General features: G+C 39.1%; 1 long non-coding RNA gene across 1 annotated transcript; it reads left to right on the top strand.

Annotated features, from left to right (window-relative positions):
• The first annotated feature begins 12,928 nt into the window (after window positions 1-12,928).
• Window positions 12,929-22,045, top strand: LOC104653238 (uncharacterized). Its single transcript, XR_746468.2, has 3 exons — window positions 12,929-13,147; window positions 13,707-13,805; window positions 21,709-22,045. It is a non-coding gene; the product is annotated as an uncharacterized LOC104653238 (long non-coding RNA).
• The last annotated feature ends 312 nt before the right edge of the window (window positions 22,046-22,357 follow it).

The following is a 22,357-nucleotide window of genomic DNA, read 5'->3' as shown; positions in this document are numbered from 1 at the left end:
TCAACATATATTTGTGGTGCCACATCTGGTTGCTTTCTGCTATGCTAGGTGCTGGGAATATGGGAATACAGCAGATAGGATGTGTGGTTTCAGCAGGTGTGAAGTCTAATTTCCTAACTGCTGGTCCTCAAGTTATACTCTGAGGACTTCCACATACACCTAACATGCTCCATCTCAAAAACAATATATCCCACATCTAACAACACGAAAATCAACTGACAACTAAAGCACGTAAAACCAATCAAGGTATACTCTGAGGACCAGCAGCATTGACATCACCAAGGAGCTTATTAAAAAGGCAGAATCTCAGATTCCGTCCCAGACTTACTGAATTCGATCTGCATTTTAGTAAGTTCCTCCACGTGATTTGTGAGTACATTGATGTTTGAGAAGTGTTGCTCTACTGAACCTGAAGTCTGTGACATTTTACTTGATATGGCACCTAAAGGTTTCTTGAAATTAGCCAGGCATCATGGCTCGCACGTGTAGTCCCAGCTACTTGGGAGGCTGAGGCAGGAGAATTGCTTGAACCTGGGAAGCAGATGTTGCAGTTTGCCGAGATCATGCCACTGCATTTCAGCCTGGTGACAGAGAGAGACTCTGTCTAAAAAAACCCAAAAAACAGTCTTGCCTTAGAGAGGGTTTCAAATCCAAAACATAGAACTGAAAATGTAGAGATGATAAGTTAGCAAGAGTTTGGTTTTAAGCACCTCAATCTAGCAGAAAGAAATCAGAGAAGACCTATAAGCTAAAGAATTAAAGAGAAAAATTTAGTAAGGGCATGCCGTCTCTCTTGTCCCCAGTTTGCTCAGCTATGGAGGATACGGTGCAAGCTTTGACATTACCAATTCTGTTTTATTCCCACCATTGCCAGACTTACTGTATTTGTGGGATTATTGCTGAATGAAATATATAGTTAGAATACTTTTCATGCTGGACATAGGAGGAACTTTGCTTGTTGAATGCGCCCATCCTTAAGTCCTCTTAGAAGATTTTTGTCAACATGTGAATTAAGTCATGGGAAGAAGGCTCTCATATTTACCAAGAACACAAATCTGAGAGGGTGTGGCAGAGACAACTAGTTGTCCCTAGTACCTGTTTTTGACCTCTTACTTAATAATGAAATTATTATTTTTAGCCAGACACATAGCTGCCTAGAAAAGAGATTGCAATTTTCAGCTTCCTTTGTTTCTGGGTGTGGCCATGAAGCTAAGGTCTAACTCATAGTCTTGAGGAATGTCACCTTAAATGGACTGTAGATGGCCTTGTTGGTTTTTTATGGCATCCAGTTGCCTGGAAAACGAATGTGATAGCTGGAGTTCTGGCCTTCATCTTGGACTATGAGGTGGAAGAGGTGTTTAGGATGATGGAGCCTGGTCAAAGGGACCAGCATAGTTGATGGCAACAGTCGTCACTTTAGTCCTGAAGTGCCTTCCTGTAGTTTTTGCCCACATATGATAGAAATACATTTCTATTTTGTTTAAATCATGGTATTTAAGTGTTGTATCAACCTTAATCCTAGCTAATCCATGCTTGCTTATACATTAAACAATGAAATAAAGACTTAAAATTCTCGATGGGCTGAGATAACGGTGCAAACTGTTGTGAAATAAAGTGAACCAAAATGTCGATATCAACATTTTTGTCAAAAATATTACCAAGTAGGCCGGGCATGGTGGCTCAACACTCCTAATCCTAGCACTTTGGGAGACTGAGGTGGGAGCCTGAGGTCAGGAGTTCAAGACCAGCCTGACCAACATGGTGAAACCCAGTCTCTATTAAAAATACAAAAAATTAGCTGGGCATGGTGGTGGGTGCCTGTAATTCCAGCTACTCTGGAGGCTGAGGGAGGAGAATCATTTGAACCCAGGAGGTAGAGGTGGCAGTGAGCTGAAATAGCATCACTGCACTCCAGCCTGGGCAACAGAGCAAGACTCCATATCAAAAGCAAAAACCAAAAAACCAAAAAAAAAAAAAAAAAAGGAAAGAAAAGAAAAAAAAAATTACCAAATGTGAATTGAGGAAAACTGGCTGAATAGTATTTTACACATAGAAGATGTATGTGTTGGAGGGGGGTGGTGTCGGGAGGGAAGAGTTGACAGACAACCTTCATATGGATAAACAGTGTAATGAGGCTGTTTAAAACAAATTCCATGTAAGCCTGAGTTAAATTTCATGAGAGAAGCAAAGGCTTTCAGTTCCCTGCATCGGCACAGCACATCTGGAATAGTGTGTTCCTTTCTGAGTTCCAGATTGTTCAGAGGGATAGTGACAAAATAGAGAGTGTGTGGAAAGCAAACAAGATAGCTAAGGGTGTCATATGGTTTGGATATTTGTCCCCCTAAATCTCATATTGAAATTGAAATCCTCAGTATTGGAGGTAGGGCCTGCTGGGAGGGGTTTGGGTCATTCTCTCATAAATGACTTGCTGCTGTCCTCACAATAATGAGTGAGTTTTTGCAGGATCTGGCCGTTTAAACTGTGTGGCACCTCCCTTTCCCTCTTGCTCCCACTCTCACTGTATGAGACGCCTGCTCTCCTTTTGCCTTCTCCCATGATGAGAAACTCCCCGAGGCTCCCTAAAAGCTAAGCAGATGCCAATGCCATACTTCCTGTGCATACTTCCTGTGCACCATACATCCTGTGCAGAACTGTGAGCCAATTAAACCTCTTTTCTTTATAAATTCCCCAGTCTCAGGTATTCCCTTAGATCAATGCAAGAGTGGCCTACTACAAGGTCTATAAAGCATATCACAGTCAATGGAAGCTACTTTAAAGTCTTAGCCTGGAGAGGGGATGATACATTGGAGACATAGTAGTTACCTTCAAATATTCAAAGTGTTGTCACAGGGAAGATCGAGCAATTGCTTTTTTGCCTTTCAGATGGTATACTGACGACCAAAGGTCCTAGAGACAAAATTCTGCTCTATGTAAGAAATAATTGTTCAATATCTAAAGATGTCTCAAATGAGAATGTGTGGCTTTGTTAAGTTTGACCATCCTCAAATCATCACAAGTGCTCACCTGTATTTGGTGCATTCTGTGGGGCAGCTGCTTTGATGTGTTACCTCACTTAATACTCAGAAACCATGAGGTAGACTATTTTTATCTCTGTTTTACAAATTTGGAAGTTGAGGCTTGGAAACATCGAGAAACCTTCTCAACACCATCTGGCTGACGAAAGCCAAAGCCAGGCGTTGATTCTACTTTGCTTCCCCATGTGGCCCACCCGTGGTCATGGCTTGGTGCAGGCTGGATACGAGGGTTGGGGGGTCAGCTGGCGGGGCTATAAAACAGATTCCTCAATTAAGCCACATACAGTAAAGTCTTCATTTCTTTATTTTGAAAGCATTTCCTTAACTCTAGTAATAGTAATGAGACTGTGTGGAAAAGCAAAAAAAACAAAAACAAAAACAAAAACAAAAAACAAAACCCACTTGGCTTGTCTAGGACCTTGGAGGTAAAAAGGGAAAAGCATGAAGCAAGTAGGGAAATGGGTCAGAACACCTGCGTGTGAATCTTGAATCTTCTGCTTCCTAACTGTATAGTTTGGAACCAGACTTGTAGTCTGAGTGAACCTCAATTTCTTCATGAATAAAATCCACATGACTATACCCAACTTGAAGATTATTGTGATAGTAAAATATAGTGATTAGCTCAGAGTCTGTTACATGGAAGATGCCCCAAACTGGCAGTTAATGATCACTAACAACTGATGAAGGGATGAGCTGAGGCAGGTATTAGTTACAGCTTTTGGTTGGAAAAACTCAGATGCTGGAGTTCCTCCAGCATTTAAGGGAGAGATTGAAGCTCATGCAGACTGCATGATTTTTATAATGCCTTATATCAGTACTTGCCTGGAAATTTAGAACTTCATTCTTTTAGATGAAACATATATTGTAGGGACTGGGAAATGAAAACGTCTATTTCACAGGCTCACCCCAAATTAGAGTTCTAGATGTGATTTAGATTTTGCCTATCAGATGCACTCATGCAAGACTTGAATTAGTGAAAAAAATAAAATAAAATAAGGGAGGACAGAGACATAGAGGTAGTGACATGCAAGTGTTGGGAAAATAGAATTAAAAACAAAATCTCCTGCTAACCCAGAAAACCTCTCCTCAAAGGTGGTTTTTATTATTTATTTATTTTTTGAGATGGAGTCTCCCTCTGTAGCCCAGGCTGGAGTGCAGTGGCACAATCTCGGCTCACTGCAACCTCTGCCTCCCTGGTCCCAGTTCCAGCAATTCTCCTACCTCAGCCTCCCAAGTAGCTGGGATTACAGGCACCAGCCACCATGCCCAGCTAATTTTTGTATTTTTTTAGTAGAGATGGGGTTTCACCACGTTGGTCAGTCTGGTCTTGAACTCCTAAGCTTGTGATCTGCCCGCCTTGGCCTCCGAAAGTGCTGGGATTACAGGTGTGAACCACTGCACCCGGCAGAAAACGGTTTTATTATTGAATAAGCACAATCCAGAATGCTATGTGCATTACTGGAAAACTGCTAAAGAAATTGCAAAGACAGAAAGACATTTCATCCTTTCATATCACCAAACAGATACAACCTATTCCACACATGTTTTCAAGATAAACAATAACTAGTGTTCAAGTAGAAGGACTTGCCAGCAACATTTATCACACAGAGTTGATCATCAATCCACCTGGGCATTGGAGTAGCCACCTGTGTTTGCTCATTGCCTTTATTGAAAGGAAAAATCTACATTTTTTTCACATCTTTACGACATCTTGGTTTGCAACTTGGAGCCAAATGCCAGCTGAAGATAGGCTCCTACCGTCCTACAGACTGGGAGATAGAGGCGCTGTCTTCCTTGATGATTACATTTCAGAGACCATTTCCAGGTCCTTGAGAATTTGTTCCTCGATTATAAAATTCACAAGAGGCTTATTTAGCTTTTAAAAAGAGTCAAATACATTTCAAAGAGGCAAAGAAATCATAAGTTTTCTAAATGCCCTAAGGGAGGAAAGGAGAAGTTACTTCCCTTGTTCTTCCTCTTCAGCTTTTCCAGTGTGTTTGTATTCACTTAATTCACTGTACTAAATCCCTGTCTTCCTAAGTACTTGGAGTGATTTCTGGGCTCTACAACTGAACTGTGTCTATTACAAAATGGAATAAAAATGATTCGCCTAATGAACCATGACTTCCTTTTAGACAAAATTTCTCTGTTAACATATGCAGAGCTTGTTTAGAACTTGATCCTCTAAATGATTTTGCTAGTGAAAAAAATATTCTAACAGGCATAGATGTTTTTTAGCTTCTTTTTTTTCCTTTTTTTTTTTTTTTTTTGTTTTTTTTTTGTTTTTTTTTTTGAGAGGGAGTCTTGCTCTGCTGCCCAGGCTGGAGTGCAGTAGTATGATCTCGGCTCACTGCAACCTCCATCTTCTGGGTTCTAGAGATCCTCCTGCCTTGGCCTCCTGAGAAGCTGAGATTACAGGCACCTGCCACCACACCTGGCTAAGTTTTGCATTTTAGTAGAGATGAGGTTTCACCATGTTGGTCAGGCTGGGTTCGAACTCCTAACCTCAAATGATCTGCCTGCCTTGACCTCCCGAAGTGCTGAGATTACAAGCATGAGTCACTAGGCCTGGCCCATTTTTTAACTTCTGATTGTTTTATGGATCAAATGAAATAGATGAGACTTAAGTGTATTTTTAATTAGTTGAAGAAACTAAAAAAGCAGATATCCTTGGCAGATATTTCATTTTTAATTTTTATTTTTTCATTTAATAAAAGAAATGTAATTTTTAAGTAAGCTAGTTCAAAACATAACACAGTTTAAAAAGAGAAGAGATGTGGTTTATCTGGGATGATTCCATCCCCAAATGTCAAGGAAAAATACTGTTTTATAAAGTCATGTTTAATTCCTGTCATCCACATAGGCAGATGCTGGTCCTCTCATCAAGAGGTGAAAACTAATTCTCTTCCCCTTGGATCTATGCTGGTTTTGTTACTTTCGTTAATCAACAGAATGTGGCAGAAGTGACTCTGTGCCAGTTCTGTTCTAGTCTTAGGAGACCTAACGAATCACTGTCTTGGAAGTCAGCCTCTGTTAAAAAAAAAAAAAAAAAAAAAAAAAGTCCATGTGTACACATTATTTAGCTCCCACTTATAGGTGAGAACATGTGGTATTGACTTTCTGTTTCTAAGTTGTTTCATTTAAAGTAATGGCCTCCAGTTCCATCCATGTCGCTGAAAAAGACATGATTTCATTCTTTTTAATGGCTAAATAGTATTTCATTGTGTATATATACCACATTTTCTTTATTCAATCATTCATTGATGAACATTTAGGTTGATTTCATACCTTTGCTATTGTGAATAGTGCTGTGATAAACATATGAATGCAGGTATTTTTTTGATATACAGCTAGTGCTTGACTTACGACCATGGTCGGGACAGCAGAATGGTCGTAACATGATTTGGTCATAAGTTGAGTAGGCTATATGTACAGTTGAAATGGTGCATGCAGAGATGGTAGTGCTGCCAAAAGCTGGTCCGCACTGTCTTACGCCCAGCTGGGCAATGTTTGCGCTGCCAGACGTGGAGCAGTCGTGGCTAGCGATTGCGGTCGTAAAGTCGAATATTGTACATTGTGCCCATGAAGTAATTTCTTATCACCCACCCTTCTTTCACCCTCCTACCCTTCTGAGGACCCAGTGTTTGTCATTCCACACTCAATGTCCCCTAAGTTTTCTCTTAGCTTTTAATAGTTTCAGGTTTTACATTCAAGTTTTTCATCCATCTGGAGTTGATTTTTGTATATGATGAGAGAGAGGAGTCCAGTTTTATTCTTTGGCATATGGCAGCCCAATTTTCCCAGCACCATTTATTGAAAAAGATGTCCTTTCCCCAGTGTCTGTTTTTCAACTTTGTCAAAGATCAGTTGGCTGTAGATATATGAGAGCCAAACTTTAATAGTTCTCTTTTCATTTACCATAATCATGTTCTTCTAAGGGACCACAGTCATTCAATAGGAGAATATAAAAAGCAAGCAAAACAAAGGCCTCACTCCCTTACCTTAGGAGATCATGCATTCACCAAATATTTACTGAGCACTTACCATTTCCCAGTCATTGTGTTAAGCACTGAGGTTACAGAAGTGAACAAAACAGATGTTGAACAATTAGAACAGTGATGACTATTACCATAGAAGAAATACAGAGTTGAATAAACTATGGCTAAACTTTAGCAAATACATTTTAAGGAAAGATGAACTAATACACAGAGAACATATGATTTACAGCTTAATGCTTGGCTTAGTAAATATTAATAGAAGCAATTAATACTAATCAGTCTACATTAACACGAAGATGAAACAATGGCAAATCTTAAACTTTTAACATATTTTCATTCCTAAATAGACGTAAAATCCCATTAGTGGCAACCAGAGATAGGGCAGTGAGAGTGATCTATTGTGGGTATAGGCAATGAAAGGGTTTTTTTTTCTGTAGAGAACTTGAAAACAATAGTAAAATAGGCAAGGTGTTCTTGCTTTTGATTACCACATGCAGGCAATTTAAACCATGTTAGTGATAAAATATCCTTCCCTGTGAAAAAAGTCTTCCATTGGTCTAGATTCTAAACAATTATTGTGGTTACTATTGAATTTTAAGTAAATATATAAGCTTCAAATTAGCATATTTTTATTTTTTATAATTTATCCTTTCACAAACATTAAATTACATATAGGATCTATTTGAAGAACTCCTCAGTTACACACTTAGTCTCCTATACACACAAAGGTTCAAATACGTGTTTTCATTTTGAGCGGAATGTTGAAATGTTTTGAGCTTCTTTTGGTGCAGTTCATCTCTTTATATATTCTTGAGTCTAGATAATGAACAATGGTATGATTTTGTGTGTGTGTGTGACTAAAATCAAGGGAATGCAAAGTGCACCTATAAAGAGACAACACTAAATCTCCACAGAATAGCAGGTATTTTAGAATAACCGATAATGCCAAGTGTTGATAAGGATGTAAACCACTATTTGTGATTCACAGTATCTTTGGGAAAACTGTTCTGCATCTATAAAATTTGAACAAGTTCATACTCTACGACCCAGCAATTACATTCCTAGGTGAACACCCGACAGAAAATGATATGCATGCTAAAAGACATTCAAGAATGTTCACCGTGATATCATTTGTAATAGCCTCTAACCGGAAACATTTCAAACTGTAAAGAATTGAATGAATAAACAAATTGTGTTGTATTTATACAATGGAAAAACACACAACAATGAGGAAGACACCTCTATACTCAACAACCTGGATGAATCTCAAAAACATAGTGTTGAGTCATATAACTGATATACAGAATATTACATGGTTTGTAATTCCATTTATATAAAATTCAAAAACCAAAAGAAGAATTATGTGGTGTTTGAATTTAGGGCAGTTTAATTTTTTGAAGATAGAGGGGATATGGCTTGTAAGGGACATGACATTGTTTTCTGTTGTTTCCTACTTTTGGGGTATTTTGTTTATTGTTCTTTTGTTTTGAGACAGGGTCTTGCCCTTTCTCCAAGGTTGCATTGCAGTGGCACAATCACAAATCACTGTAGCCTTGATCGGCCAGGCCCAGACTATTCTCCTGCCTCAGCCTCCTGAATAGATGAAACTACGGGTGTGTACTACCACGTCCAGATAATTTACATATATATTTTTTGTAGAGATGGGGCTTTGCTATGTTGCCCAGGCTGGTCTTGAACTCCTGGGCTCAAGGGATCTGCCCACCTCCACCTCCTAAGGTGCTGGGATTATAGGCATGAGCCACCACACCTAGCCTGGTGTTTTCTAGTGATGTTTAATTTATTCACCTAGTTGGCGTTTATATGGATGTGTTTGTTCCCTTTGCGGTAATCCAGTGAAATCTGCTTTTTATGATTTGTATGCTTTTCTGAGTGTATAATTCAATAAAAATGTTTATTGGAAAAACAGCTAAAAACATTAATGTATGAACAAAAGATATTACAGACTTTGCATTTTGGGAATATTATTGTACAGTATGGTATGAGTGGGCTCACAAGTTTAGTTGTTACACATATAGATAGAATTTTCTTTAAGAAAACCTGAAATGGGCCAAGCACAGTGATCCCAGCACTTTGGGAGGTTGATGGGGGTGGATTACGAGGTCCGGAGTTCAGACCAGCCTGACCAACATGGTGAAACCCCGTGTCTACTAAAATACAAAAAGAATTAGAGAGGTGTGGTGGTGTATGATTGTAGTTCCAGCTACTCCGGAGGCTGAGGCAGAGGAGTCACTTGAACCCAGAAGGCAAAGGTTGCAGTGAGTCGAGATCGTGCTACTGCACTCCAGCCTGGTGACAGAGCGAGACTCCATCTCAAAAAGAAAAAGAAAACCTGAAACAAAGAACCCCACTTACAAAAAAAGTAAACAAAGAGGAGTGTTATTTTACTACTGAATGCATTTTAAAGGAATTCTCTTTCTCTGTGCATTAAAATATATTTTTTCAATTGTTTTATTCCAATACTCAGGAAAAAATAAATTATGTAATTTACTTATTTATTTTTGAGACAGGGTCTCACTCCCGTTGCCCAGGCTGGAGTACAGTGGTGCAGTCATGGGTCACCTGACTTCCTTGACTTCCTGGGCTCAGGTGATTCTCCCACCTCAGCCTCCTGGGTAGCTTGGATTACAGGCATATGCTTGCTGGCTGATTTTTTGTATTTTTTTTTTAGTAGAGGCAGGGTTTCACCATGTTGTCCAGGCTGGCCTCAAACTCCTGAGGGTCAAGAGATCTTGCTCTCCTCCATTTCCCAAAGCGTTAAGATTGCAGGCATAAGCCAACACACCTAACTTCTATTATGTGATTTTAAAAAGCAAATTAAGTATTTCACCTTCTGTTTCACCTCTGTATCTTTTCCCTGCATATAATTCTTGTAAGACTCAAATGATGCTATCATCACCATCTTTACAGTCTTCATTATCCCATTACATTTGCATCATGCTTAACAGTAACAAAAAGCTTTCTCACTGATAGCACAAGTCTCAGAGGTAAAGAAGGCAGATATCAGTCTCACATTCCGCCTGGGCAAACAAACTCAAAGTGGCCAAGAGATTTTCCTAATATTCCACTGCTCATAGGAGGTGAAGCTGTGCCCTAGTCCAGCAATCTGTCTTCAGTAGTTCTTGAATCTTTCAGATTACTTGGTTGCAAGCTACAGAAACCAATTCTGATCATCCTAAGACAAGTAAAGAAAGAGAGAGAGAGAGAGAGAGAGAGAGAGAGAGAGAGAGAGAGAGAGAAATTGAGAAAGAAAGAAATTAAGAAAGAAGGAAAGAAAGAAAGAAAAGAAAGAAAGAAGAGAAACAGAGAGAAAGAGGAAGAACAAGAGAGAGGAAGGGGGGAAGCAGGGAGAGAAGTCAGAATATCTTGGACGCATACCAGGGGCTCAAGTATTAACAAGAGGCTGAAGCACATGTCTTGGAAAAGTGGCAGTTGCCAGGCAGCTGTAGAGACTTGGCAACAGAAATGATGATGTAGAAGCCATCTGGTCCTTGTGTTGCTGCTGGGATAACTCTGAAATCCAAAAATACGTTTTCCTTGCTCAGGATTCAAATTTCCAGGAAGGAGACCTGATGGGCTGGGTTTGACTTTTGTGCCACTCCCTGGCTATACTGAAAAGCCAGGTAGGATATGTGTCCCTTCTGTCCTGGGAGGGGGCAGTCAGGATTAGAGAATGTCTCAAAAGAGATATTACAGTGAAGGACTTCCCTCAAAGGAAGATCAGGGTGCTCATTGTGGTGAGTTGTTGGATGCCAGAGAGCTGAAAAACATGGCAAACCTTTTTATAATACTTGTCCATGCACTGGAGAATAGGCCAAATAGGTAATCATGATAGCAGCTGGAATCATGATCAATGTGAAAGTCTGAGATTCTGACGACACTTAGGGTTGAACCAATCCGTTAGTTCCTGGTGCCTTTGCAGCCCTTGTGGTTGCATGGAACTGTGTTACTTTAAAACAGGCCCCACACTTGGTTTCCAGACTGAGTTGATTCTCAGCCTTAACTAATAAGACTCAAAATAAGCCATGCCAATCATTCTAAAGACTCAACAATGTGGAAACAACAACAACAACAACAACAAAAAACGAACAACAACAACAAAAAACGAACAACAACAACAACAGAAAAGCTAAAGGGCATCTAAGAGGACATAAAATAGCAATCATCAACACAATAGCAAGCAGAGAAGTGGAGGCTGCTGCCCACTGTAGCAGCTGGAATACTTAACGCAAACAAGTAGAATTTTAAGGGAGTGCATTAGTTACTAGGGCTGCCGTAACAAAGAACCATGCACTGATTGGCTTAAACAGATCTTTACTGTCTTGCAATTCTGGAGGCTATACGCCCAGGGTCAAGGTGTCAGCAGGATTGGCACCTTCTGAGGGCTCTGAGGGAGAGTCTGCTCCATGCCTGTCTCTTGGTGGTTTGCTGGCAATCTTTGGTTTTCCTTGGCCTTTAGGTGCATCACTCCAAGCTCTGCCTTCATGCTCACATGATGTCCTGTCTGTGTGTGTTTCTCTCTGTGTCCAGATTTCCCTTTTGTGTAAGCATACAAGTCGTACTGGATTAAGGCCCAATCCTAATGACCTCATTTTAATTTGATTACCTTTAAAGACCCTATTAGCAGGTAAGGTCACATTCTAAGGTACTGGGGATTAGGCTTTAAACACATCTATTTGGAGGACACAGTTCAACCTATGAAAGGGTCAAAAGTCATACTTTTTAGTTTCCCGTTTTCTGGGGACCAACAGACATGTTCAACACTGTGTCATATGTAGGAACAACTCAGTTTGTGAGAAGGTCAGTGAGTTTACGATGCTCAAATGGCAATGCCAAGGCTGCCGATATTATGACCTGAAGTCTGACCTTATTAACTCTGCTAAGTTCCTAGTTTCATGTTTACTACAAAGTATAGTCTTTTCCTAGGAAAGTGTTGACTGTGACATATGTTGTTTACACACTTGTTTTATTTAGGGGTTTAATTTCTTTTATTTCAATCTTAATTTTCCAAAACGTATTGAGAATTTTGCTTTTATTAATAATTTTTGTACCCTTTAAATATGATATCACTGGTAAAGAGGTATTATAGGTTTAGAATTTAATGAAAACATTTGAACATTTATTAAACAATTTTTTTTTTTTTTGAGACAGAGTTTCACTCTTGTTACCCAGGCTGGAGTGCAATGGCGTGATCTCAGCTCACCGCAACCTCTGCCTCCTGGTTCAAGCAATTCTCCTGCCTCAGCATCCTGAGTAGCTGGGATTACAGGCAGGTGACACCATGCCCAGCAAATTTTTTGCATATATATATTTTTTAATAGAGATGGGGTTTCACCATGTTGACCAGGATGGTCTCGATTTCTTGACCTCATGATCCACCGGCCTCGGCCTCCCAAAGTGCTGAGATTACAGGCGTGAGCCACCACGCCCAGCTATTAAACAATTTTTATGTGCCAGGAAGATAATAAGATCTTTATACAGATTATCTCATTTAATTATCGAATGATTCTTATTTTACTAATGAGGAAGCTGAGGCTATGGAAGGTTTCCTGAATTTCTCAAGGTATCTTACAATGAGGGGAAAATTTGGACTCAGGCTGATTCTATAGTCTGGGTATCGCCACTATACATTATTGCTTAGGAAATAGTTTCCGTAATTTGAGATAATGCAAAAATTTGAATTTTGATACCTCATAAACCAGCATCTTTTTTATTCATAACTAAAATTATCTGAAATATTTGCTGTGTGGTAACAGCAATATTGTAATCAACTGTTCTGCGGTTCTGGAGCTGTCAGTGGGAGGAAGAGTGGAGGAGGAGTCAGGGGAAGAAGGAAGGAGGAGGGGCTGTACCAGGTCACCTTTGAATGTTCTCAGCACACACAGGACTGCAGGGCTGCTCTCCTTCCCAGCTCCTCCCAGAAACAGACAGGTGGGACAGAAGAAATCCTCAGTGTTGGAAGCTGACTGCTAAAAGCTGGCTAGAGAGAGCCAGGACACTCAGAACTTGGGGGAGAGTTTAAATATTATGTTGGAGAAAGACTCTGTGGGTATTCTCACTTGACTAGAAGAAGGATTACTTCTTCCTTGGACCCAGGTCAGCACTCCTTTGGGTTATGTGATGCAAGACGTTCGTGCTAAGAGATGAATTTGTCCCCACCTGGCGTGCACTGTGTGACATACGATTTCTGTTGAGTTAAAGGGGAAGACACAGCTGCTTCAAATAACAACATTTTGTCTTCTGTAGCTGGTAATAGACGAAAGAAACTTGCATTTTTTTTTTTCTTTTCAATGGAGAGAGTTGGGAGAGGGGAGGCGGGATACATTAAATTTGGCGAGCTTTAGTTTCTGAGTGCCTCAGGCTTTACCCTGGAAATACTTCCCATCAAGTATGCACAGGGGTACAAGAAGAAATTAATCTTGCCATCAGTAACACTTTGTGTTTGGACACTCTCTATGTCAAAAAGTGCCGGCTTCCAGGAGTTTTGGCTACTTTCTTAATTTTCTTTGCAACCCAGCAAATGTTTTCCCTCCTCTTCTAAAGGGAAGGTAATTTGCTCTTTTTGTTTTTCCCTGGATGTTTGTGAACACTGTGGCCTTTAGCAGGTTTTGGATAGACTTGAGAGCTATAAAACCAAATCCTTTGTTTCCTTTAGGAGTCTGCTGAGGTGTTCATAGCTTCCTCCCGTGTCAAACAGTAAAAGTGGTGTGATGATGACCAAGTTGGATGGTTAACGGAAGATCTTCAACATCAGGTACTGCCCAGCCGGCAAGGCATAGGCTTGTCTCATAGCAGCAGACAGTTTTTCCGTAGGCCAATAGCAAGGCTGAGAAATGGCCTGATGCAAAATAAGCCAGTCCTGACTGCACTCCAGCTCTGCCTACCAAGTCAGGGCCCAGAGGCCCCGAACACGCCCTCATTTCTGGCACCACAGAGCTGAGCTTCACAAAGTGCTCCCTGTTGGCTCTACATTTAGACCTCCCACAACTACATATAAAACAGAGGGAGATTAACATGCCATAGAAACTAAGCAAATAACTTAAGGGATAATATTTAAACATACTCCTATATCTAGATTTTGATCTTCCTTTATTCAATTTCATAGTAATGCAAATATAACAGCTTGAGATACTTTTAGTCCTGTGCAGTGTATATGCTAAAATAGTGTCTGGCTTTTCTAGATTTCAAGGTCTGAATCTTGTTTAGCTATCAATTAAATTAGCAGGGAGTTTGCCAAATAACTTACATGTGGAGAGGGTGTGGGGAAAACCCCACAGCTACACTGATTAGAGAGGGCATTATATGGTTAAGTGTTCATAAACTAAAACTGCGTTTTCTTCTTCTACTCAAGGGTCCCTTGGTGATCTTACGCATGTCCAAAGAGAAAAGTTTCACCACACTGACAACTAGAGATAGCATGAGACTTAATGAGTATTTCTTGCTAATTGTCAACCTTACATTTTAAATTAGATATGCCTCTATTCTTTTAGGCTAACAGAAAAGTGTTCTACATTTATGTTATGACATTCAAAAGGAAGCACTTTCAAGTTATTAGTTAGGAGGTGTTAGATATTTAGAGAATCACCAATTTTCCAGTAGATTATTTTATTATCTTTACATAATGACTTTATTTCAAAAAACAAAAAAAGGAAAAAGACGAGACTCCAGATATTTGAGTTACTTTTATGCTTACTTCTGAACTGAAACTATTGAAATGATTGTCTTTGCTATGAGTGCTACTAGGTAAGAAAGTTTAACTTCATTGTTTCTTCATTTTTCTTTGCAAAAATGGTATTTAGACTCTTACATGCTAACTGGTTACTTCAGATCCATCCTGGACACCCGTTAAATAGAAATAATATCAAAAGATTAGACATTCAGACTGGGTGCAGTGACTCATGCCTGTAATCCCAGCACTTTGGGAGGCTAAGGTGGGCAGATCACCTGAGGTTGGGAGTTTGAGACCAGCCTGGCCAACACGACGAAACCCTGTCTCTACTAAAAATGCAAAAATTACCCAGGTGTGGTGGTACACCCCTGTAATCCCAGCTGCTTGGGAGGCTGAGGTAGGAGAATTGCTTGAGCCTGAGAAGTGGAGTTTGCAGTGAGCCGAGATCGTGCCATTGCCCTCCAGCCTAAGAAACAGAGTAAGACTCTGTTTAAAAAAAAAAAAAATACATATTCAGAAAATGACATTTGCTGAACTCTGGAAAATGAGAGCATTTTGAAGAGTTACAAGGGTGGGCTCCTTTTACTGCTCCTTTTCCTTCCTACTTGGTTTATATGCAAGTTGAGGAACTATATTACTCCACAAAGGGTGATAAAGAAAAAACAAAACAAAACAAAACACGCACAAGGAAGTGTTGGGAGAGAAATGCTTAACCGTGAAGTATGAGTAGGTACATGTTAGTAGTGTGCTGTTTGTTCTCTCTGCCCGGTCTCCTAACCCTCCCCTAACCCTTGCCCACTGGTAGAAGGCACCCTCTCTGTTTTTTAAGTGTTTCCTTCTGCTGCCCGAAAAAGCTTCTCTCTTAATAGTTTACGTGTCATCTCAAAAACAACCATTTCTAAGTTCCCAGCATTTTGATCCTTTCATTCCCTAAGCAAAAGTTCCCAATAATTTTACTAGTTTTGGGACCCACTGCGTGGAGGTGTTAACTATTGGGAAACCCCCTGTAGAGTGCATATGAGTTCTTAAAGAGAAATCTCACAGCTATAGCCTTTGGTACACATTACTTAACACCATTTGCCCTGGGCATGTTAGAGACAGGGAAATTGATGTCAGATTGGGAAATACTGCACAGATGCAATAAAGACCAATGTACTTTTTCCGGGAGTCCCCTATTTCTAGACTACAGAGGATAATTCAGTGCCTAGTTAAAAGGCTGAAAAGACACCAAGGAAACAATCTTCGGGGACTTTTCAGAGAACAGTTCCTTAGAAGCTCCCAGAAGACTAGCTACTAAATTATAAGGGTGTCATCAAAAATTTTGATCTCTGGCACTATATCTTTCAGAAATGCAGCTGTCTTAGCAGAGAGCTGCTGGGCACTTGGCAGCTATTTTATTTTATGTGCTGCCAAAGGTAAGAGTTTGCCTTTGCTAGTAATTATAAATTATAAACTAGCAGCCAAATGGGAGCAATTATGAAAAGTGACCAATGAGCCAGTTTTTATAAAGTTATCAAAACAAGTGAGGAAAATTATTTTTCTAATGAATAAACAAGTTTAATCTTATATGTGTGCCATTAAGAAAGCCAGTGATGGAATACATGAAGAACAAATGAGTCAGGCAGCAAACCATAAGCACTCAATCATGTACGGTATGACTCAACTCCAGTGTTTCCCTTCTTGGTTTAGGGAGATCAGGTTTCTTGAAGGAATTGTAAAAGCCAGATATATCAAAGGTAATATGCAAAGTCATTTAGGGGGACAATTGTATAGGAAGGGAGGTTGATATCATTATTATTCAGCATCTACTACTTACCAAGCACTATTTCTAGCACTTTGCATCTCTGATCTCAGATGCTAGTCTCAATAACTCTGTGAACATGGTATAATTGTCCTCATATTTCAGATGCTCATTGGGAAGGTGAAGTAAATGTTACAATGTCTCACAGACAGTAAGTTGACTTCAGAGTGTCCCTTCTGAAGTCTGATCCCAGTTCCAAAGCCCATGCTTCTCTCTGTTGCCTCTCATCTAGGTGACCATCAAGGGTATCCAATAAAGAGGAAATGACATCCTAGTAGGGCTGCCCAACCAATCTGTAAATGAATGGAAGGAAAATGCTGGCGACAGCAGGAGTCCTTAAATATTTTAGACACATGTGCCTGTTGAAATCAAAATAAAAATATAGAGAATAATTTCTAAATTTAACATTTTGTTTGGGATACAAGAATGGCAACGAGGGGCATACATACAGATAAGGTGGTCTTCAGTATGTCTGAAGAATAAAGAGAATGTTTGGAGTTTTATAAAAAAGAGAAATGTTATGTATTGTTTTTCTAGAAAGTTCTTTGGCACCAGTCAAGTTCTGGGGAGCTGGCAAGCTCTCAATGGTGAGTGATGGCAGTAGGTAAAACGAGTTGCAGCAGGTTTTCAGTAGCCACTAGATAAAACTGTTTTCAGGTTACAGCAGGCAATTTCAGCATCCAGGCTTGCAGAGAATTATATTCTGAGTGCTCTTATGTTCCCTGAATGCTTCTCCCCCTGGCTTCTTGACCGTTTTAGTTTGGTGTGACAAAAATGACCTAATTCACATCACTTATTGGATATATAATTTGCAAATGTCTTTTCCTATTGCGTAGGCTGTCTTTTCACTTTAATGAAGGGAACTCTTCATGTAGAAGGTGACATGTGGGGGCCGGGCGCGATGGCTCAAGCCTGTAATCCCAGCACGTTGGGAGGCCGAGGCGGGTGGATCACGAGGTCAAGAGATCGAGATCATCCTGGTCAACATGGTGAAACCCCATCTCTACTAAAAATACAAAAAATTAGCTGGGCATGGTGGCACGTGCCTGTAATCCCAGCTACTCAGGAGGCTGAGGCAGGAGAATTGCCTGAACCCAGGAGGCGGAGGTTGCGGTGAGCCGAGATCGCGCCATTGCACTCCAGCCTGGGTAACAAGAGAAAAACTCCGTCTCAAAAAAAAAAAAAAAAAAAAAAAAAGAAGGTGACATGTGGGCTAGCTCTTGAAATGAATGGCAAAAATAGAATAAAGCTAAAAACTACTAAAATAAGAATATGCGTTATAATATGTATGATAAACAGATTGTGTAATTAGGGCTGTGGCTCAACTATCTGTGCTGTGTATATATATATTTTTTTATTTTTTTATTTTTTATTTTACAGCTTTACCTGATGTTCTTTTTCTTTTCTTTTCTTTTCTTTTTTTTTTTTTTTTTTGGCTTGTAGTTCTTTTTTTTTTTTTTTTTTTTGCAGATCTATGACAACTTTCTGTGTTTCAAATGTTACTGCTTAAGCTGCTCCCTAGAGGCAAATTAAAGAAGAGCAGCAATCTTTTCTTACTTCCTATATTGATAAATTCCCCTGATGAATCGTTTGCCAATTATCCATAAATACATTGGTAGGTATTTAAGTATAAGCAGAATAGAAACTGTATTTTCTAGGACTTACTGGTAATAACATTCAGATAAGTAAATGTAATGTGGAAAATTTACAAAACTTGCTTTCCTCTGTAAAACTTGGAATGCATAGGCATAGAATGTCATTTTCTGTCTTAAAAGTGAAAAGAAGACCATAAAGTTCTTCACAGAAACATAGACACACACAGACACATTGGCTAACACAGCAAAGACAAACTAGAACTCCTAGTGATTTCACTGTGATTTCTAATAATTGTGTATGGCACAACATGAACTAAGATAATATATTAATGCCAAGTTAGAGGCAAATAAGTTTTTGACACTGGAAGTGGACAGTGTCATTACTGTTTAAGATAAAAATGAAAAAATGCTGTAATTAGGGACTGCAAGGCAATAAATGAGATGTGGTTATCTGAAAGAGGAAGTAAGAAAACATCTTGCTTCACTGTATGCCAGTGACCAAAGTGTGATTTATACAGACTACACTAAGTTAGGAAGGTGCCTTCCACATGCAAGACGAAAAAACTAGGGGAAGAAAGGATATCCTGAAATATTCATGGAAGCTTCTCTGTTCTGCCAACCTGTGAGATAATGATAGGAGGTTATGAGGAAGAGAGCTTTTAAATTACTGTGGACTGTTTTTATTTTCCTCAAAATCCCTTAGGTGAACAAAGGAAATCAATATAAACAATGGAAATCTCTAGACATTTAGGAAATGGAAAACAATGTCCAGCAATAAGACTTGGACAGATCCAAATTGATAGAAAAGTGGTGGAAAATTCCATCACCTTTGACTATTTACCCCCTCTGAAAATACAGCAGAATGTCTACTGTTAACGTTGTCAGTAGGACACTGAATTGGAATGATTTAATCAGTCAAATACATGAGTCAGATTTTTACTCCCCATATCCAGGAGAAGCAGTTTCTCACCAGGGTTTTATCAATATGTAGAATCACCAGAAAGAGATATTTTCTGAGGTAGCCATAGAAAAGTCTTGAGTAGGGTCACTTATGGATACTTTAGTAGCTCTGGGTCATTAGGCTTAGCTGCTAGGCTGTTCTGTATAAGATCCTCAGAAGTTAGTAGGAATTAAAATAGAAAGTCAGACCTATAATGATCTGGAACAAGATTATATCCCCAGTTAAGACCACAGAATTGGTTTGTGGGTGACAGAGTTGAGCTGCTGGCTCTCAACCATGCAGATTAGGGACATACTAGAACTCTTTCTAGCTATTTTCAGAGCCCAGTTTTGGATGTGTCACACATGTCTTTACATAAACTTTTTATAAAATTTCATTTATATTTTGACTTGCCAATAATATTTGTTGAGATGGGGTTTCACTACATATCACAGAATTCTAGAATATCAATGACTTAAATAAGGTAGAATTTTATTGCTTTATTGTAAAGTCCAGAGGTGGGCAAGGCAGCGTGGAGGTAAAAGAACTGATCCATGGTGGGCCCAGGAACACAGCCTTGTCTCACACTGCCAGGCTACCTTCACACACGTGCACCCTTATATACATGGTATAGCTATAACATCTGTGTTCCAGGCAGAAGGCAGGAGGAAGAGATGAAGAGACAGGTGTGTCCTAGCTCATTCATAAATAATATTGAAGAAGCTGCCAGAGGAAATTTCCATGTACATCTCATTGGTCAGAGCATAATCATACCACAAGGAAGGCTGGGAAATGGAGATTTGATTTACAAAATTATTTACCCAGCTAAAAAGTGGAGATTCAATTATTCCAAAATAAAGAGAGAACAAATATTGGGAGACAGACTATAGTATTCACAATACCACAATTTAGAAAAGTATTAGACTGAATTTTGTAACGAAATTCTGCCTTTTAGTTACTCCACATTTACCTGTTTTGAACTTCAGCACTGCCTTGTAGTTCTAATGTAACTGGTTTGATACTGATCAAGAAGTAACTAAAAGGTGGCTGAGATCTCTGGCTGTGGAAGTGAGAATTACATGGAGGTACACTTAATGGATTTTAATGAGGTGGTTTCCTTTTAATATTATACTCTTATTACAGAATACTTGTGTTCACTCCCTTTGTACTCATCCTGTGATTATCTACTTTAGTTATTTGAATTTTAACAAATTACCAAAAGTAACTACTTAGCAAACATTCTTTTCAGGCTGATTCTTAGACTTTTTTTTTGTCTGTGTTTACATGAGAGTGTCCCCATATTACTGTGAGCACTGTGGAGGCCCTCCGCTGCACCTTCTGAAGCGTGACCGTTTCTGCTTTGGCAAATGTAGAATTGAGTAAATAAACCTTGCCTCAATGGAGAGAGAGGCTTTGGGTTATCAAAACTCATCAATGGTCTGGTCTAATTATGGATCATTGACAGGATATAAGCTTCATGGCCAAAGAGATGGAAATGGATAATGCCATTTAAAATGTGGGAATATGGTGACAGGAAGAATAGATTATGAAACATCATCAATGTTTAAGAGAAATCTTGCTTCAGATGCCACTTAAAGTAGGCCAGTAGGCTAAGGAAGAATATAAATAAATACATATGGTCCATTGAAACCATATAAACATTAGAAATATATTTTAGTAGCAAAGTTAATCTTGAAAATGATCCATTCAAATCTTTTTATTTTATAGAAGAGGTTACTGAAATGCAGGAAAGTGAGCCAGGAGCAGTTATAAAATTAGCCATAAATCTCTTGAGAAAAGAATTTCTATTGTTGTCATTATTGAATAACAGTCAAGTTTAGACACAAAGATTACAAAGATTATTACAAAAAAGATTTTGTAAGAGTCTCACAAAGAGTTGTTACTGCTAACAATTTTTCTCATAATAGCTTATTTATATTATTTTAAGTTAAATCTTGGAATAAATCACTAATCTCCTAAAATGAGGGGAAGGAATCATCTCCTCACATAAAAATGATGTGATTTGGAGAGTAAAACTGACATTTCAATATCATGTCTTATTCCTGCAAGCAAAAGCCAGTTGATACTTAAATATATGTGTCTAACTGCTTAAATGTAAATGCAAAAAACTCCACACAACTCAAGCTTGGAAACACAGAAGTAGCTATGAAGACTCTGCTGCCCATTGTTTATCTACTGCTGCTTGTTTACCAAGAGCAAATGTGAGTGTTCGTACATTAGATATGAGAATTCACATCAAACCAGTTGAAAAAAATTATGTATTTCCTATACTCTCAGCTTTTTGCAGCTTGGTGGGCAAGAATTAAAATTATATCAATAAAATCTAAAGAGGAAACCCACTAATCTGGCTATCAGGGTGGAGGCCAGGCCATTTATAAACCACCAATTACATGTTGTATTTAGTCCTGCATGTTTCTCCAAACACTTCTTCTTTTTAATGTATTCTTCCAACAGCGGGTTTTGGAAATATTTCATCTGTCTCTATTAATTAAGGAGCATTTATTTTTCATGCTTTGATTGGATAATGAAGAAAACAGTCACTATAATCTACTTAACAAGCAAGACTGTGGAAAACGTAACCACAAAGCTAAAAGATTTGCTGACCTTTTGTCATTTCTGCATCTCCCACAGAACGACCTTCTGCCTGAAAAGTTCATCCACAGAGTCAATATACCATTTCCTGTCATCACTTTGCATCCCTGATCAGCGTGCTAAGCAAAGAGCAGCTGTGACTCAGCCTGGTGCGCTGAAGAGATAGTTCCTGGTTCTTTTAAAGGGCACCTGTGTCCATTTTTCTGCTGTGGATATCCATCTTCCTTTAACATTCCTAAATTAAAATTGAAGGCTTTAGGAAGAGTGATTACTGTTATTACTATAAAGCGATATTAAAAAATAATAGCCTTTAAAATATATTAACACATTCTTGACAAATGTTACTGGGATGGGAAAACAAAGCAAACAAAAAGATATGAACAGAAGGGATTCTGTAGGATTTGTAGTTCGTCATTCATTCTCTTTCTCTTTCAGACCCTTTCTTTCTCCTCTCTCCTTTTTTTTCCTTCTTTCCCTACTCTTCCCTTCCCACCCGCCCCCCCCCGCCCCGCTCTCATCTCCTTTACTCTCCTCTCCAATACTGGTTACTGAAAATGTGTTACTTAATGATTTTGTAATGTCAGCATATGCTCTGGCAACCGCTCAAATACTTGAAAGGATTAATATGAAGGAACAGGCTGGCAACTTGCTGAATTCATTTAAAAGGTAACAAATGCTATGGAATAAA

The sequence above is a fragment of the Saimiri boliviensis genome, chromosome 15 (genome assembly GCF_048565385.1).
Source record: "Saimiri boliviensis isolate mSaiBol1 chromosome 15, mSaiBol1.pri, whole genome shotgun sequence".
Taxonomy (NCBI): domain Eukaryota; kingdom Metazoa; phylum Chordata; class Mammalia; order Primates; family Cebidae; genus Saimiri; species Saimiri boliviensis.
The sequence above is the reverse complement of the archived record's forward strand: the minus strand, read 5'-3'. Positions and strand labels throughout refer to the sequence as shown.